At 39.4% G+C, this 8,571-nt stretch overlaps 1 long non-coding RNA gene across 1 annotated transcript; it reads right to left on the reverse strand.

The window, feature by feature from the left end:
- Positions 1-1,028: 1,028 nt before the first annotated feature.
- LOC146444410 (uncharacterized) lies at positions 1,029-8,300 on the reverse strand. The gene is made up of 5 exons (XR_014849448.1): positions 8,155-8,300; positions 5,425-5,508; positions 3,191-3,347; positions 2,211-2,260; positions 1,029-1,237 (listed from the first exon to the last, which is right to left on the reverse strand). It is a non-coding gene; the product is annotated as an uncharacterized LOC146444410 (long non-coding RNA).
- Between the last annotated feature and the right edge of the window lie 271 nt (positions 8,301-8,571).

Here is an 8,571-nt window from a genome sequence, read left to right on the forward strand (position 1 = left end):
AAACAGAAGACTGCCAGAAGCATGTTAATAGCTAGGTTTAGAGTTATTCTCTGTTTTTAAAAGTATTTCATTATCAGATAATCAGCTAGCAAGCCATTTGCACTAGCTCAACGCATATATCCAGATCTTCCTGTGACTGGCTCATGCACAGTCCTCCCCAGAGATCAGGGGTGCTCCTTACAAGAACAACATTTACTAATCAGAGTAAGGCACCACAGGCTAAGACTCAGGCATAAAGCTTTAATTCCCATCCTGTGAAACAGTGTCAGACATACAGTGTATGTATTTCACTGAATGGAATTCCACCAAAACATGTCCATCAGGGCGTGGCTCCTCTTGATAGAAACACAGCGAACCAATTCACTTCACTCATGTTTTATCCAAATAAAAAGTGCAAGACTATGGAAACTGTTCAACAGAAACAAATAGCTCTAGCTTCTCTTTCCCAGACAGAAATCTGCCTATCAGAAATACAGTGCTATTAGAGGTAAGGAGAGAGCCTTTGCAAGTACAAATACCCTGCAACAGGAAGTCCTTTAGCCTCTTAGAAAAGAAATTTCAGCACTGACAAAACCAAGACCACAAGAGCATCCACAAAGATTCTTGAAATTAATCCTTCCTGATTTAAAGTGGAAGACAGCAAAATTTTTATTGAATCGTCCTACTGCTCTCAAATTATAATGTGCTCTACTAGATTGCAGGTCAGTCACACCAATCTGGAGGATATTATTTTTTTTTCCCTTTTCCCCCCACTTATTCTTTTCACTCCGACAGCACTATTGATGAAGACCTCAGGAAAAAAATGCCAGCGCCCAAGACACTTTGATGGCCTTTCCACTGTGTAATTATACTTACTCTTGATAACACTAAAGACATGCCTTATTGGTAGTGGCACAGGCTGCTTTCCTTTTCACAGAGAGATGGATTGTTTCTGCAGGCCTTGATGGCCTTCAAATTATCTGAGCACAGAAAAGAGAGCAGAGTGAATTTTATTTTAACTCATTTTATTTCTAAATTTATTTCCCAGTAGCTAGAAGGTGATGACTGCCCCAGCAGTCAAGTCAATTGTTATCTGTGGGACTTGATTATGTTTAGACCCAGTCTCTCATTTTGAGCAAGACACAGTTAATGAGGAGAGAAATGAAAAGTGCATTGAGTCACAGTGTGTTTGTGGTAATTTGTGACACATTCACTCTACTCAGTTCTTTGTTTATTCCTTCCCCCCTCCATGCAGGTCCTGTAGAAAAAGGAACAGATAAGCGAATTCAGTGGTAGACAGTTAAGGGTGTTGAAAGTAATGAATCTATATCTCTCTATCTCTTTCCCCATTGTTGGCAGTAATTGGAGCAGTGTTCATCTATACAGTAAAATGCCAGTGAAGCCCATCTTAATGAAACATCTTTTTTTCCATTATTTTGCAACACATTTTTCATTGACACTGCTAGTTTTTATTTTCACTATATGCCTTTTTTTTGCAAGCTCTTTGCCACTCTTCTAAATAATAGTCCATTAAACAGTTCACAGTGTGTGTTCTGTAGAAATGTAAAAAAGTGATTGGATGATACTAATTAAGGAGAGATTTTGTTTCCACTTACTGCAGATCAATGGTGGGTTACATTAAAGCTGCATTTTTGTGATGAGTTTAAACACAAAAGAACAGCTGTGCTAAATACATATTTCAAGGCTTACAGGTAGGTCAAATAAATCTTTCTTTCTTTGCTTGTCTATTTTAAAACTACAGCAAACTGTATGTGAAGAATAGTAGTAAAATAAAAAAGGCAAATTTCTCATTGCAGACATTTTTCACTTGTAGTAGAGAAACTGCTAATTCAGGAATGCCAATTGCAATGCATTGAGATTCTGTTGGCTTTTAATTTAATCTATAGCCTCCTATGCATTAATTTTAATGAGAATTTTTTCCTTCTGTTTTCTACAGTTGCCACTCTAAGGTATCCCCTCTCTGATTTATGGCAGTGCTAGATACAGGAATAAAATATATTAGTGAGAAAACTCTTCCTGTATTTGAACCCACAATTCTTCCTTTAATCCTAAATTATTCTGAGCGCAAAATGTAACCAAAATTTCCATACAGAGATATGTTCATATGCAAAGAAGAGTGGCAGCTCATTCCAGTCAGATCAATTAAAATAAAAATTCACTATTCGTTGGCATTCCTTGATCAGCACGAACAACATTCAGAGGAAATTCACCTGGTTGCCTCCAAGTAACATAATGAATCCTGAACATATATGACAAGGAACTAAAAGAGAAAATGCTTTTCAGGCACTTGCTCTAAATATTAGATGCACAAAACTGTTTTAAAATCAGTTCACTGTATTTTAGAAATGTATTTTCTTTAATATAGGATTCTATATAAGCAAGCTATAAGTACCCTGTTTTTACCCAGATCATTTCAATATCAAAAGCACACAAGAACTGTTGTTCACACTTCCCTTGCATTTCAACAGTCTAGATCCCAATTCTAAACCACTATTAGCAGACTACAACAACATGAGTAGACTTTGTATAGCATGGACTATGGAGGGTGCCTGATACCTTTGATTTTTTAGAAACAAAGGTCACATATACATTTACTACTTGTGTTGGTTTGATAACAAACCAGTGGGAGATCACAAGTCAAGATTGAAATTAAAAATAAGTGAAATAATACAAGGAAAAGCACTGACAAAGTCAGATACAACCTAACACCCTGTTAGGGTGGTAGTAGCAGTCCAACTGAAGTAGTCCAGTTGAAGCGGTGATCCTGTGAAGGTCTAGTCTCCAGCTGAAGATCCAGTGTAGCTCTGGTCCTCTGGGAACCCAGTAGACAGGGCTCACTCAGGCAGTTCCAAGGCCAGGTTATATCCAGGTGGGAACACCTGGCTCCTCCCTCCTCGGCAGAGCATCTCACAATGGGATGAGATAAGTCCATGAGTCACACGGTGGGTCCCTGATGGCCCATTGCCTGTCATCCGGAGTGGGTGATAGCAGCTAATGGCCCACAGCTGGTGGTAATAGAATACTTAACTACATCAATATTGCAACCTAGGACACTACTATACAACCAAAGTTTGTATGGAATAGATAAAAAAGTCCATCTTTAATATTTTAAGTTCAAACTATCAGTTCAGTACTGTGTGCCTTTTATCAAACCAGCTTGAATAAAAAGTTAATTCAGAATTCATGATACCTTTGTTTCACGTTGAAATGCAGGTGGTGTCAAACTCTCGAAAGTGATCATGTATGCTGGAAATCCACCAAACTCTGGATGTGCTTACTTTTCAAAGAGGTGTATTTGTAATAATTCTAAGAAAGTCTTAATTGTGTGTACCTGCTCTTGACACCTTCTGCACAAAGACAAGAATACCTATGGCTAGTGTGAAAGCCCTGCTCTAAGTCTGAAAACTACTTGTCTATAAACACATGAACAGTAGCACCTGAGCCCCATGCCTTACTCCACAGTGGGTCAGTTACCTGTCTTTTCCACAGGTCATGTAGAGCTGATATTTTCCTAACATCATTATTGAAAAGCTCTTTTCCTTTACACACCTTGAAATGCAAACAATGCCATTTTACAGCATATTTTTGGTCCAGAAGGATGCTCTGTTTGGTCTGTGCATCAGCTGACTGGTCCCATGAAAGAAAAGGCTATTCAGTCACAATATGTGAAAGCTTGTAGGGTGCGTTACAGAATTTAAAAGCTGTGCTGAGACCAGGCAATGTTCAGCAAAGGCCCGTTTTCAAGAGTGACATCCACTCTTGAAGGGAAAACAAAGACAGTGGGAAAGCATTCTGCTAGTTACAGGGCACACTTCCAGTGAATAAAATGGTCTTTAAAACCTGCACTACTGTGCACCCCACGCTGCTTTTACTGCTGCTATGAACTGGATAGATTAGGGTGAGTAGCACAATTTTTAGTTCAATTTTGCTTAGTGTCTCTGTAGTTGTAGAATCCACACATACAGAAACTCTTTATTCAAGCATGGGTTATCACTGGTATTCTCACAGCAATTTATACAAGGAAGCTTCTCCTGGTATAATTCATTAAAAATTAATCAACCCATTTCTGTGCAAATCTCTGTGACATGTGTTCTTTGATGCAGTGAGTGCTGAATAGTCTTTTCTTTATTATGAAATGACACAAGTGGAACTTTCTAATTGGCTGTCAGTGATGTCATATCCTAGTAAATGCACAAGTTGGCTTATTTCTCTTATTATGAATATTCTCCATGACAGACTCTGAGTTTCTGGAGAGCTGCTGTCCCTCTTTGGTAGTTAACATCACTTTGCTGGAAGGATTTAGGTTTGCCTCTGTAATAGGATAGAAATTTGCCAGTGTGTTTTCCTGTCTTTGTTCATATGTAGGGGATACTTTTCTTTCTTTTGCTATGTTCCCCTACTGCCCACAGGGGCAATATGGAACTTACCAAATGAAACAAGTGACAACTTGCTTAGGCAACCTTTCAGGGCTGTCTTTTTGGGTAGTTTCATGGATTGCGTCAAAATCAACAAGAAATGTGTTCGCACTCAAATCTAACTCATAGTTAACAGACTTCATATAATATGCAGAAGTTTCAGCAGCACAGCCACAAAAGGTACATAGCCAAGAGACGTATGGAAACAGTGAGATTTTGTTCTTTGGGTTGTCAACTTATTTATGTATTTGGTTAACAGCACCTCATTAATGCAGAAGGATTGCCACATCTCCAGCCTTGACAGGAGGGTCAGCTTTCACTGCAGGAGGATGTGCTCTCCAAAGAACGTGGTTTGGCAGGAATGGTCCAGCTTACATTTGTCTTTCTCTGTTACCCATGTTATGTACTTACAGAGCTTAGATAAAGGGCAAATGTTTTGCTTCTAGGAGTCCCCTTTCAAAATCACATGGCAAGGTGCCACATCCTCTAGCCATCCTCCATACAGCTCTCCAAACCGAGATTACAAATCCATGACTTCTTTACTACCTCAGCTCCTAACTAATTTCATCCCACTTTGTAAGCAGCTCCACTTCCATGTGCAACCTGCAGCTCACACCCAGCTTCAAGATCCCTAGTCCTCAGGCAATCCAACAGAATGGCTAGGACCACCCATGAACACCACCACCTCTCTCGCTCTCTCTGATCTCACATGAACTCTCATCAACTCCTAATCAGTCCCAACCAGGTTTGTCAGAAGAGTGAGGCATTGCAGACCTATGCTGTTGCTGGGGGGAGTATAGAGGTAGGCATCATCTAGGATGGTCTGCTGAAGGCAGAGCCATAATCTGATCTTCAGCTCTACACCTGGACTCTCCCCTCATGTTACCCAGTGCTGTGTTTAAGCACTTATCAAGTAACAAAAGATAAAGTTTATCAAGTTTATCAAGTTTATCAAGTAACAAAAGATAAATTCACCTGGAGACTCCAGCTCTTTAGTTAATTTGCTTACCGGATGCTCTCCCAGATGCCTGTGATTACTACTAATCACACACACAATGACAATGCAGCTTTGGTAATTCTTATTCTCCAGGGCCTGGAAAAAAGTTAAAGAATGTAATGTGCAGTAATCCCAGCTGATAGGGCTAGCATGGTGCTACTCTAAGTGAGGCTGGAGTTTAGCAATCAGAGTTTGTCACTACTTAATTAAAACATCAATGGAAAATATAGCTTGAGAGAGAGATGTAAGTGTCTTTTGCCAGTATCAGGTTGTCCTATCTTCCAGTCTCTGAATATCCCTTAGTTTGTTTTGTCTTTTTTAAGGAAAACTAGAAGACAGATTTCTTTCCCTTTTTACTCTCCTTTTAATTCCTGTTCTCTTTTTCCCCTTCTTTCTGGTAGACAATGGCTTAATCTAAAGAATAAAGACACCATATGATTATATCATTTTCTAATCCAATTACAGATCTTTGATATGGCCCCTTATCTCTTTTTCTTCATGCAGTGATATACAGATCACATGGTTCTTTAAACTTGAAAATATCTTCACTTTTCAGATCATGCCTTTACCTTTCCTTTGCATTTCACTAAAACAAAAATGTGTAATATTTAATTATTTGATTCCTATCTTATGAAAGGAAGATTGAGACATTAATGAATACAGTAATGCAATCAACAGTTAACTTTCCTAGAATAATTTGATTGGGATTTCATTTTAGAGTATAGGGTGAAAACCTGGCTCCAGTAAAATTACAGCATTCCCACAAGATTTAATAGGACCAGAATCTCATTATCTACTTTCTGATGACCAGAAAATGTTCAGTATTTGGCTCTATGGTCATTTGACACCAGTGGAACTACTTTGTTGCTTCAATGTGTGTTAAACTTCAGAGGCATACTCTCCCAGTGATGTGCCTTGGAGAGAGGAAAAGCCTTTTCCACAGCCCACAACTGGAGCCCAGCTAGGCAGCAGCTGTTGCAATGGTGTATATAGAAGGATATACAGAATATATAGAAGCAGTATACAGGAGCAGTCATAGTCACCATTAGGGCTTTTATATGCATTCCCACCTCTCCTTAAAACCTGCACATGCCCATTGGTGACAAAAAGAGTATTAAGCACATGTACTTTGTTAAAAAACATCCACTTGTTCATCCACTCTGCCTCCCTATAGAAGTTTGAGATTGTCCTGAAGGCTAAATTTAAAGTTGAACTCTTAAATCTCATGTAGAAATTAGCAGAATCATGTAGAAGTAGCAGAATTCTTTACAAGATACAGAGGAGACATCAAAAAAGTTTTGTGATCCTTAGTTTCATCTTTTATGTAGCTCATTTTTGTTTCAGGAAACCCTGTCTTGCTCACCTGTCTTTGATGTTAGCAGTGTCTGAAAGTCTAATATAAAAATATAAACTTTTCTTTTTGTATTTTAACTTTTTTCCCCAGACATTGTTTACATAGTCTCCCCCAGCTACATTGGAACAAGGGAACAAGGCAACAGCCTTTTCATGGTTTAAAGAGATAAAGCAGGTGCAAGTACAACCAGCTGGGATGTATTATCAGATGGGTGGGTGAGATCCTCCCAGACACCTCAGTAAGAAAAGCTAGCCATGTGTAAGTAGTGGAGCTACAGTACTGGCCCTCCCAAAGCTGGCTGCTCAAGTTCTTGTTGGTTTAATAAAGAAAATAACAGTCCAGTCTAGCTCCTTTTCTCTTGTTATAAAGATGTCAAGAATTAAGGATCATGGTAGGGATTGCAAAAGACATTTTTTCCTTGCCTTTTGCATGGAAGCTAGACTGCTGCAAGAGAAACAGACACCCTGCAGCTGAACTTTCAGATGTACTGTGACGCATTAAAATTTTTGTCTTGTCCTAAGGACTCATCAAAGGGACTGAATGGCCACTAAGGTTGTGACCAAGAGCAGCCTGGAGAGGACAGCAGGTCAGTAGTCATCAGTGACAAGATCATTTCGAACAGTTTGCTGTGCTATGACTGCCTTTCTTCCCTTTCATGGTGTGCTTCCTTTCTCAGTCTATCAGTTCTCAGTTAACTAGTATACACAGTGGCAGCTTTCATGTGTTTTTATCTGGGATAGTATCAGAAAAAAAATTTTAGTAGGGTTGTGTGTACATTGTGTACACAAATGTAAAATAATGGAAGTTCAGAACAATATGGAATAAAACCAAAAACAGTAAAGTACTGAAGACGGTACAAAGATGAGAATGCTGTGTTGTTACACACTGGAAATGCAAAAACTATTGCCATTTTCTTGAAGGTTTTGAGTTTCTTCTGTGCTCCCCTTTACATTCTCAGGTCAAGTTGCTGTATGTTATCTCTACAAGCTTGGGGACAGTCAGTGAAAGCCCCATTGATGCTACTGCACAGGCAATTGAATGCATAGAACTGTGTAAGAGTTGATTGTTAGTAAATTAGAAAAAAATGTTTTTAAGTATTAAAATATTTAAGAATATTTTTAGGTATTTTTGTTTGTTGCTTTTACTAGGTATTGGGGATTTCACTGAATATCCTCCTATTGTTCTTGGTTTGTGCATTTTTATTTTAAACCCCTGCTTTTTATCCTGGTTGCATGCCACTGTTAAAACAGATCTACAAAAAAAAAGGGGGTTTAGTGAAGTTTATAAACTGTGTTGTAGATGGGCTCCCCTGACTCAAAGGTGCTCCTGAGTATAAAATAATTTATGGCATCAGAATTGCTTCCCTTTTGCTTAGCATGAGCCCTTACCTGTAGGTCCCACAAAACAACAAGGTCATGAGTTTGTGTAGTGTTCTCTCATCTCTGAGGCAAAGCCTCCTCTGAGAGAAGAAGGATCTTGGTGAAGGTCCCACTGCCTAGGGCATAATGGTTTGAATAATAAGTGTTTGGGCAGCAGGGACCTGCACGGTGCTCTGTGAGGGAAGCAGCTACGAGCTGTCCTGTGAGAGTCACAGACAGGTTCAGTCAGCTCTGAAACTGATCTGAGCAGCCCATCAGGTGCTCAGAACTGCAGCCCTTCAGGGGACATCCCACATCCCAGCTCTGACATGTTTATGAAAAAGCTGCAGTCATGAGGGGCATGAAAGACATGGGGAGATGTCCTTGGGGGCATGGGACTGGAGACATGCAGAGAGAGAGGCTGCTGAGGACATGGCTGGAGATACA

The sequence above is a fragment of the Lichenostomus cassidix genome, chromosome 1, assembly GCF_008360975.1.
Source record: "Lichenostomus cassidix isolate B80296 chromosome 1, HeHo_3.0, whole genome shotgun sequence".
Taxonomy (NCBI): domain Eukaryota; kingdom Metazoa; phylum Chordata; class Aves; order Passeriformes; family Meliphagidae; genus Lichenostomus; species Lichenostomus cassidix.